Raw genomic sequence first — 10595 nt, 5'->3', positions numbered from 1 at the left:
CCTACTCCTGCTCCTATCTTCTGTTCCAGATCCTAACCACTCGCTGCATACTTTTTTTTTCTATTGTCACCTTTGGATCTACTGTCAATCACCTTAAATCTGGTTCTCGACCCTTGCGCCGTTGGGAAAAGTTCAATCCCTGTCGGAGCGGCGGCCTCTTTAATGATATTTCTTGCTGTAGCTTCATGTTATAAAGCTACAGAGAAAAATAAAAAACTGCGAGAGGAGATTGTCTCTGAGAATTTTCCTGAGCGGAGACTGTTCAAGGACTGAGTGCTGTTTTGCTCCAGAGCGATGGATGATTGCGATTTTATCTGAGCAACATTTAAAGGCTCACAGACCCAGTAGTCGTGGCCGAGTGGTTAAGGTGATGGACTAGCAAATCCATTGGTGTCTCCCTGCGCAGGTTCCAATCCTGCCGACTACGGTTCCAGCATTTTTCATCACATTTCATTTCAAAATGTAACCAAATCCCTGGAGAACAAATCCTGAGTTGGGCGGAATTAAATCCCACAACTTTCAACACCTCAAGATTTTTCTCGTTTTCATTGATCTGCAAGTATTCACCAAATATACGGTTGAAAACATTACAGAAATCAGGCAAATTACCGACAGTGTTTCTCTCTGTCTGTCTGTCTCTCTATCTTAGTCACTGTCTTTCTGGGTTTATGTTTATGTTCATGTCTGTTTACATCAATGTGTGTGTGTGTTTATGTCTGTGTCTTTCTGTATCTACCTGTGTTTATGTCTGTGTCCCTTTGTGTCTGCCTGTGTGTCTGCCAGTCACTCGGGTAACAAGCCGGGATAATTTCCTCAGCCTTCTCATCCTTCCTAAAGTGTGGTGCCCAGAATTGGACACAACTCTGTGGCAGGGTGGGGCTTGAAGTCCCAATTCTCACAGAAACAATTCATAGCCAGGGACAGCACCAGTGTTGCCGAGTGGTTAAGGCATTGGACTTTTTTTTATTCATTGATGGGATGTGGGCATCGCTGGCTGGCTAGGCCTGCATTTAGTGCCCATCCCTAATTGCCCTTGAGAAGGTGGTGGTGAGCCGCCTTATTGAATTGCTGCAGTCCATATGGTGTAGGTACACCCACAATGCTGTTAGGAAGGGAGTTCCAGGATTTTGGCCCAGCGACAGTGAAGGAATGGCGATACAGGTCCAAGTCAGGATGGTGTGTGGCTTGGAGGGGAACTTGTAGGTGGTGATGTTCCCATGCGTCTGCTGCCCTTGTCCTTCTAAGTGGTAGAGGTCGCGGGTTTGGAATGTGCTGTTGAAGAAGCCTTGGCGAGTTGCTGCAGTGCATCTTGTAGATGGTACACACTGCAGCCACAGTGCGCCGGTGGTGGAGGGAGTGACAATCAAGCGGGCTGCTTTATCCTGATTGGTGTCGAGCTTCTTGAGTGTTGTTGGAGCTGCACTCATCCAGGCAAGTGGAGAGTATTCCATCACACTCCTGACTTGTGCCTTGTAGATGGTGGAAAGGCTTTGGGGAGTCAGGAGGTGAGACACTCGCCGCAGAATTCCCAGCCTCTGGCCTGCTCTTGTAGCCACAGTATTTATATGGCTGTTCCAGTTCAGTTTCTGTTCAATGTTAACCCCCAGGATGTTGATAGTGGGGGATTCAGCAATGGTAATGCCATTGAATGTCAAGGGGAGATGGTTAGAGTCTCGCTTATTGGAGATGGTCATTGCCTGGCACTTGTGTGGTGCGAATGTTACTTGCCACTTGTGAGCCCAAGTCTGAATGTTGTCCGGGTCTTGCTGCATATGGACACGGACTGCGTCAGTATCTGACGAGTCTCGAATGGTGCTGAACAGTGTGCAATCATCAGCGAACATCCCCACTTCTGACCTTATGATGGAGGGAAGGTCATTGATGAAACAGCTGAAGATGGTTGGGCCTAGGACACTGCCCTGAGGAACTCCTGCAGTGATGTCATGTGATTGAGATGAATGACCTCCAACAATCACAGCCAACTTCCTTTGTGCTAGGTATGATTCCAACCAATGGAGAGTTTTCCCCTTGATTCCCATTGACTTCAGTTTTGCTAGGGCTCCTTGATGCCACACTCGATCAAATGCTGCCTTGATGTCAAGGGCATTCACTCTCACCTCACCTCTTGAGTTGAGCTCTTTTGTCCATGTTTGGACCAAGGCTGTAATGAGGTCAGGAGCTGAGTGGCCCTGGCGGAACCCAAACTGGGCGTCAGTTCACAGGTTATTGCTGAGTAAGTGCCGCTTGATAGCACTGTCGATGACCCCTTCCATCACTTTGCTGATGATTGAGAGTAGACTGATGGGGCGGTAATTGGCCGGGTCGGATTTGTCCTGCTTTTTGTGGACCGGACATACTTGGGCAATTTTCCACATTGCCGGGTAGATGCTAGTGTTGTAGCTGTACTGGAACAGCTTGGCTAGGGGCACAGCTAGTTCTGGAGCACAAGTCTTCAGTACTATTGCCGGAATGTTGTCAGGGCCCATAGCCTTTGCAGTATCCAGTGTCTTCAGCCATTTCTTGACATCACGTGGAGTGAATTGAATGGGCTGAAGACTGGCATCTGTGATGCTGGGAACCTCAGGAGGAGGCCGAGATGGATCATCCACTCGGCACTTCTGGCTGAAGATAGTTGCAAATGCTTCAGCCTTGTCTTTTGCACTCACGTGCTGGGCTCCACCATCATTGAGGATGGGGATATTTTTGGAGCCTCCTCCTCCTGTTAACTGTTTAATTGTCCACCACCACTCGTGACTGGATGTGGCAGGACTGCAGAGCTTTGATTTGATCCGATGGTTGTGAGATCGCTTAGCTCTGTCTATCGTGTGTTGCTTCCATTGTTAGGCATGCAAGTAGTCCTGTGTTGCAGCCTCACCAGGTTGACACCTCATTTTTCGGTATGCCTGGTGCTGTTCCCGGCATGCTCTCCTGCACTCTTCGTTAAACCAGGGTTGATCTCCTGGCTTGATGGTAATGGTAGAGTGAGGGATATGCCGGGCCATGAGGTTACAGATTGTGGTTGAATACAATTCTGCTGCTGCTGATGGCCCACAGCGCCTCATGGATGCCCAGTTTTGAGTTGCCAGATCTGTTCGAAATCTGTCCCATTTAGCACGGTGGTAGTGCCACACAACACGGTGGTGGGTATCCTCAACATAAAGATGGGACTTCGTCTCCACAAGGACTGTGCGGTGGTCACTTCCACCAATGCTGTCATGGACAGATGCATCTGCAACAGGTAGATTGGTGAGGACGAGATCAAGTAGGTTTTTCCCTCTTGTTGGTTCCCTTACCACCTGTCGCAGACCCAGTCTGGCAGCTATGTCCTTTAGGACTCGGCCAGCTCAGTCAGTTGTGGTGCTACCGAGCCACTCTTGGTGATGGATATTGAAGTCCCCTACCCAGAGGACATTTTGTGCCCTTGCTACTCTCAGTGCTTCTTCCAATTGGTGTTCAACATGAAGGAGTACTGATTCATCAGCTGAGGGAGGGCGGTAGGTGGTAATTAGCAGGAGGTTTCCTTGCCCATGTTTGACTTGATGCCATGAGACCTCATGGGGTCCTGAGTCAATGTTGAGGACTCCCAGGGCTACTCCCTCCCGACTGTATACCACGGTGCCAGCACCTCTGGTGGGTCTGTCCTGCCGGTGGGACAGGACATACCCAGGGATGGTGATGGTGGTGTCTGGGACATTGGTTGTAAGGTATGATTCGGTAATTATGACTATGTCAGGCTGTTGCTTGACTAGTCTGTGGGACGGCTCTCCCAATTTTGGCAGAAGCCCCCAGATGTTGGAAAGGAGGACTTTGCAGGGTCGACAGGGCTGGGTTTGCCGTTGTCGTTGTCATTTCCGGTGCCAAGGTCGATGCTGGGTGTTTATACCCACGTGGGTTTGAACCCCACACCTGGTAACTCTTTAACAGAAAAACATCAATGTCATAACCTCCTTTTTTGCCTCTCCCAGTCTTTCTGTCTCATTCTCTCTCTCAGTCTCCCTTTGGCTCTGTCTTTGTCTCTCTCTGTCTCTCTCTGTCTGTGGCTCTGTCTCTCTCTGTCTCTCTGTCTCTCTGTCTCTCTCTTTGTCTCTGACCCTCTCTGTCCCTGTTTGTGTCTCTTGCTCTCTGTCTCTCTCTCCCTCTCTTTGTCCCTGTGTCTCTGTCTGTCTGTCTCTCTCCCTGTCTCTGTCTCTCTCCCTGTCTCTGTCTCTCTCCGTGTCTGTATCTCTGCCTGTCTCTGTCTCTCTCTGTGTCTGTATCTCTGCCTGTCTCTGTCTCTCTCTGTGTCTCTGCCTCTCTCTCGCTCCCTGTCTCTCTCTGTGACTGTGACTCTGCCTGTCTGTCTGTGTCTGTGTCCCTGTCTGTCTGTGCCTCTCTCTGTGTCTCTGCCTGTCTCTCTCTCTCAGTCTCATTCTGTTTTGTCCAGTTCTGTTCACAGCTTAATTCTTGCTCTGACAGTTTCTATGTTCAGTAATTCCTCGTTAGTATAGTGGTGAGTATCCCCGCCTGTCACGCGGGAGACCGGGGTTCAATTCCCCGACGGGGAGGAAGTGTTTTTAACATCACCAATTTTAAAACATTGTGCAGCTCCTTAAAATCCCCCTTGCAAAAATAGAACAGAAATAAATCATCTAAAATAATTTTAAAAGATTTACTGTCATATGAAGAATTCTATAACAACTCCCTGCACCAGTTCCTCGTTAGTATAGAGCTCTCTCTCTCTGTTTCCCTCTCCCTTTTGTGTGGGGCGCGGAGGAGGGAGAGAGTGACAGAGAGAAAGAGATTAACAGGGTTACGGACAAAAAGCGAGGGGTGGGACTGAGCACGACTGCTCTTTCAAAGAGACAGCACAGGCACGGCGGGCCGAATGGCCTCCTTCTGTGCTGTAAGCTTCTATGAATTCATGACACTCAGAAAAGCTTATTAAATATGTGACTTACACATAAACATAGAGAGCAGGTACACATGTCTGTGTGTGTGTTCGAGTCTTTGTCTCAAACACTGTATAACTACTTCCTCTACCAGGTCCTTGATAGTATAGTGGTGAGGATTCAATTCCCCGACAGGTTCTCTCTGTCTCACTCACTGTTTCCGTCTCTCTCTGCCTCTCTCCGTGTCTCTCTCTCTAACTGTCAAATCAAATTCAAATGCTTTATTGGCATGAAAGTTTACAGGGAGCCATATTGCCAAAGCTTACATAACAAAAAGTACAGGTTTCCAACATTCTGTAGGTGTCAAATGTTTTTGACCCTCGTTGGTTACAGACAGTATTAATTTAAACAGTCGTTGACCCTCGTTGGGTGCATTCAGTATTAATTTAAAACAGTCGTTGGGTACATTCGGTATTGATTTAAACATTTTTAGCGTATATATGCTATGGGTGTGCTCGTTAGTCACTCACTGTTCCTCAGGTTGTGACATGTTGTTACATATTGGGCACCAAGATATGGTCTGTCTGCCTCCCCCAGGACTATTCTTAATTTTGACAGGTCATCCAATTCTTTGAAATCTGGGGTTGTAAGGCTGAGCTTGTCAAAATATATGTTTCTTGTCTCGTTGAATTTTTCGCATTTTAGGAGGAAGTGCACCTCTGTCTCAACCTCGCCGGCCAGACAGTGATCACATATTCTATTTTCTTTAGGTTGCCAGGATTTCTTCTATCTTCCTTTTTCAATTGCCAGTTGGTGGCCGCTTAGTCTGTATCTGGTGAGGGTCTGTCTCTGTTTTGTGTCTCTGATGGTCGAGAGATAGTCTGCCAGTTTATATTCTCTTTTTAGGGCCCGGTAGCATTCTAATCTGCTTTGGCTTTTGGTTATTGTGTTCCAATGTTCCAGGTAGGTTTCTTTGCATTGTTTAATGATTTGGTTCACTCGGATTGGTGTTTGGGGAGCAGTGTTGGTCTGGGACTGGTCAGGGTCCGGCTGGGTAGGAGAACTTAGTTTCAGTAACAACTGACTCAGGGGACTCGTTTCTGGGTTCAGCTCTTGGGTCTGGAGGGCTTTAAAATGAAGGGTGTCTGGGGAACTAGATTTGAGGTGATTTAGAAAGTTTAGTGCTCGTTTTTGGATGTTTATTATCAGTGGGTATCTGCCTAGTTCGGCTCTACATGCATTTGTTGGTGTTTTCCTTTGGGTGCGAAGAATGCTTCGGCAAAATTCTGCATGTAGGGCTTCTATTGTGTGTTTTTCCCATTTAGTGTCTCTCTCTCTCTCTCTGTGTGTCTCTCTCTGTCTCTCTCCGTGTCTCTCTCGCTCTTTGTTTCCCTCTCCTTGCTCACTGCTCCCTCTGGGGCTGGTGAATGAGCCCAGGTCTGTCCACAGCGCCATTCTTGCTCTGCGCTTCTGCAGTGAGCACCCAGCGCTGTCCTCCGCCCTGTTGCTGGTCAGTGCTCTCCCACCTGAGGCACCGGTTCAATTCCCCGACCCGGAGGAAGCCTCTTTACCATGTGAAATAGTGTTTATTTTTCTTGGTGTAACTTCGTGTTAAAAAGCTACAGAGAAAAATAGAAGAGTTAAAAAACGTGGTTACGGCGTTGGGCTTAAGATCCAATGGATTAAACCCAACTTGGGTAGAACCCCACTCCGTGTATCTCTTTAACTTAATCCCGATTTCTTTTCATCCTGCTCCGTGACACTCCTTTGCCATCTGCTGAATCTCAATCAATCAAATAATGAGATGCTTATTGATCTGAAAAGTAAGTTTCCATTTTTAACTGTAATTCTTAAAATGCTATTTTGGCATCTGCTGAATCTACATTTTTCAGTAACTTTCTGAACTAACAAAGAAATGGAATTGTGAAATGAATCGATACCATTCAACTGTCTGTATCTCAATCTCGGTCTTCCTACCCGGGCAATTTTAACCCCAGTCTCCCCCGGGGATACTCACCCCGATACTAACGAGAAACTAATGAAAGCAAAGTCTATCAGAGCAACAATCGAGCTGTGAACAGGACTGGACAGTGTGAGAAGGAGACAGGGAGAGAGCGAGGAATACAGGGAGAGATAGAAAGAGAGTGACACAGAGAGAGACAGAGACAAAGAGAGAGAGAAAGAGACTGACACAGACAGCGAGACAGAGAGAGAGAGAGACACACATGGAAATCAGCCATTTCCAGGCCCAAGGAAAGGTGCTACTATGTGGGGACCTAAACGCAAGGACCGGATGTGAACCTGACTTCATAGACCCACAGGGCAACAACCATGTGTTTGGCCAGACCCCTTTATATGTCACACCAGCCATCACAAATCGGAACAACCTTGACTGTGAAATAAATAAAAGCGGCAAGGAGGTAGTGCAACTCTGCCGAGCCTTAGGCCTGTACATAGTTAACGGTAGGTTCAGAGGGGACTCCTTAGGGAGACTCACCTATTCCTCTACTCTTGGGTCTAGTGTGGTGGATTATACAATCACTGACATGGACCCCTGCGATATCAACGCATTCGCTGTCAGGCAGCAATCCCCCCTCTCAGACCATAACCAAATAAATGTGTACCTTAAACTTTCTGCCCAAACGACAGACACAAAAAAGGAACCCAGTAAGCTCCATAAACTAAACCAGACATACAGATGGCCCCCAGACAGTGGAGATAAATTCAACACTTGTGAGATCAGCACTAAATTCACCTGATCTCACAAGTAAAATATCAAAGTTTAAAGAAAATCTATATGAGATCACCAGAGAGGGTGTAAACATGGCCATAGACGATATAAATAGGATCTTCCATGAGGCAGCTGTAAAAGCCGACCTTGTGAAACAGAAGAGGAAACGTTACAAAAGACAAAAGAATGAGAAATGGTTTGATCACGAATGCAAAAATGCCAGAAAAGACCTGAGAAAAATATCAAACCAAAAGCATCGCCAACCAAACAACCCAGACCTGCGTATTAGATACAATGAGACCCTCAAAAGATATAAACACACCATTAGGAACAAAACACAAAACTATACCCAAAAAAGACTTGAAGAAATTGAAAACTCCATTAATCAAAATCAATTCTGGGATATGTGGAATAACCTGAGTACAACTCAATTACAAGCATTACCAATCCAAGATGGTGACATCTGGAGAACACATTTTGAAAACCTCTACAAAGACATCCCAGTAAACGAATCAAACTCAAGTCAACATCATGTCACAGAAAAACTCCACACATTAGAAGTAACAATTAAAGACAACCAAAACCCTCTGGACTCCCCAATCACTTGGAAAGAACTGGCCACAAGAACAAAATCTCTCCACCTAAAGAAAGCCTGTGGTCCAGACAACATCAAAAATGAAATGCTCAAGTTCAGCACTATGGAGATGCAGGGTGCGGTACTCAAGTTATTCAACATCATATTACGTTCGGGCTGGTTTCCAGATATCTGGTGCCAAGGACTCATCTCTCCCATATATAAAAGTGGAAACAAATCAGACCCAAACAACTACCATGGCATCTGTGTCAACAGTTGTCTAGGGAAGTTATTCTGCAGTATTCTAAATAGCAGATTACTGGATTTTCTTAATAAACATAATATCCTTACAAAAAATCAAATCGGCTTTCTTCCAAAACACCGCACCACCGACCATATATATACCCTTCACACTCTCATTGAAAAACATATACACCAAACAAAAAATGGGAAAATATTCGCTTGTTTCATTGACTTCAAGAAAGCCTTTGACTCTATTTGGCACGAAGGGCTCTATTACAAACTTCTTCAGTGTGGAATAGGGGGCAAAGTCTATGACCTTATTAAATCGATGTATCTGAAAAATAAATGCGGTGTCAAAATTGGAGACAAATGCACCGGTTTCTTCACCCAGAGAAGAGGTGTCCGGCAGGGTTGCAACTTGAGTCCGACCCTGTTCAACATATACATAAATGAGTTAGCAGACAAGCTGGAGCAAAGCGAGTCACCGGGTCTCTGTCTCCTGGATGGGGAAGTGAAATCCCTGTTCTATGCGGATGACCTGGTTCTGCTGTCTCCCACAGAACAGGGATTACAGCAACATTTAGACCTACTCGACAAATACTGCCAAAATTGGGCCCTGACAGTAAATCTAAAGAAAACCAACATCATGATTTTTCAAAAAAGGCCCAGATGTCAGGAAAACAAATACCAGTTTACGCTCAGTGATACCATCATAGGACACACTATGAGCTACACTTACCTTGGTCTAACCATTACAGCATCAGGGAGCTTCAACATAGCAGTGAATGAACTAAAAGAAAAAGCCCGAAGAGCCCTATATGCAATAAAAAGAAAATTCTACAACATCCAAATTCCAATCAAAATCTGGCTCAAAATATTTGATAGTATAATCCTGCCCATTGCGCTGTATGGTAGTGAAGTATGAGGCCCACTCAATCACCATAGCTACACTAAATGGGAAAAACACACAATAGAAGCCCTACATGCAGAATTTTGCTGAAGCATTCTTCGCACCCAAAGGAAAACACCAACAAATGCATGTAGAGCCGAACTAGGCAGATACCCACTGATAATAAACATCCAAAAACGAGCACTAAACTTTCTAAATCACCTCAAATCTAGTTCCCCAGACACCCTTCATTTTAAAGCCCTCCAGACTCAAGAGCTGAACCCAGAAACGAGTCCCCTGAGTCAGTTGTTACTGAAACTAAGTTCTCCTACCCAGCCGGACCCTGACCAGTCCTAGACCAACACTGCTCCCCAAACACCAATCCGAGTGAACCAAATCATTAAACAATGCAAAGAAACCTACCTGGAACATTGGAACACAATAACCAAAAGCCAAAGCAGATTAGAATGCTACCGGGCCCTAAAAAGAGAATATAAACTGGCAGACTATCTCTCGACTATCAGAGACACAAAACAGAGACAGACCCTCACCAGATACAGACTAAGCGACCACCAACTGGCAATTGAAAAAGGAAGATACAAGAAATCCTGGCAACCTAAAGAAAATAGAATATGTGATCACTGTCTGGCCGGAGAGGTTGAGACAGAGGTGCACTTCCTCCAAAAATGCAAAAAATTCAACGAGACAAGAAACATATATTTTGACAAGCTCAGCCTTACAACCCCAGGTTTCAAAGAATTGGATGACCTGTCAAAATTAAGAATAGTCCTGGGGGAGGGAGACAGACCATATCTTGGTGCCCAATATGCAACAACATGTCACAACCTGAGGAACATTGAGTGACTAACGAGCACACCCATAGCATATATACGCTAAAAATGTTTAAATCAATACCGAATGTACCCAACCACTGTTTTAAATTAATACTGAATGTACCCAACGAGGGTCAACGACTGTTTAAATTAATACTGTCTGTACCCAACGAGGGTCAAAAACGTTTGACACCTACAGAATGTTGGAAACCTGTACTTTTTGTTATGTAAGGTTTGGCAATATGGTTCGCTGTAAACTTTCATGCCAATAAAGCATTTGAATTGAATTGAGAGAAAGGGACTGACACAGACAGCGAGAGAGAGACAGACAGAGAGAGACAGACAGAGAGTGAAAGACAGAGAGAGAGAGACACAGAGAGAGAGAGAGAGACAGAGAGAGTGAGAAACAGAGAGAGAGAGAGAGAGAGAGATAGAGAGAGAGACATTGACAAAAATG

At 45.6% G+C, this 10595-nt stretch overlaps 2 non-coding genes across 2 annotated transcripts; both read left to right on the top strand.

Moving 5' to 3' along the window:
• Window positions 1–344: 344 nt before the first annotated feature.
• On the top strand, window positions 345–427 carry trnaa-agc (transfer RNA alanine (anticodon AGC)). Its single transcript has one exon. It is a non-coding gene; the product is annotated as a tRNA-Ala (tRNA).
• Window positions 428–4472: 4045 nt separating this feature from the next.
• Window positions 4473–4544, top strand: trnad-guc (transfer RNA aspartic acid (anticodon GUC)). Its single transcript has one exon. It is a non-coding gene; the product is annotated as a tRNA-Asp (tRNA).
• The last annotated feature ends 6051 nt before the right edge of the window (window positions 4545–10595 follow it).

Source organism: Somniosus microcephalus, chromosome 4 (assembly GCF_052327205.1).
Source record: "Somniosus microcephalus isolate GS21.2 chromosome 4, FLI_Smic_1.0, whole genome shotgun sequence".
Classification (NCBI taxonomy): Eukaryota; Metazoa; Chordata; class Chondrichthyes; order Squaliformes; family Somniosidae; genus Somniosus; species Somniosus microcephalus.
This window is presented reverse-complemented; position numbering and strand designations above follow the sequence as displayed.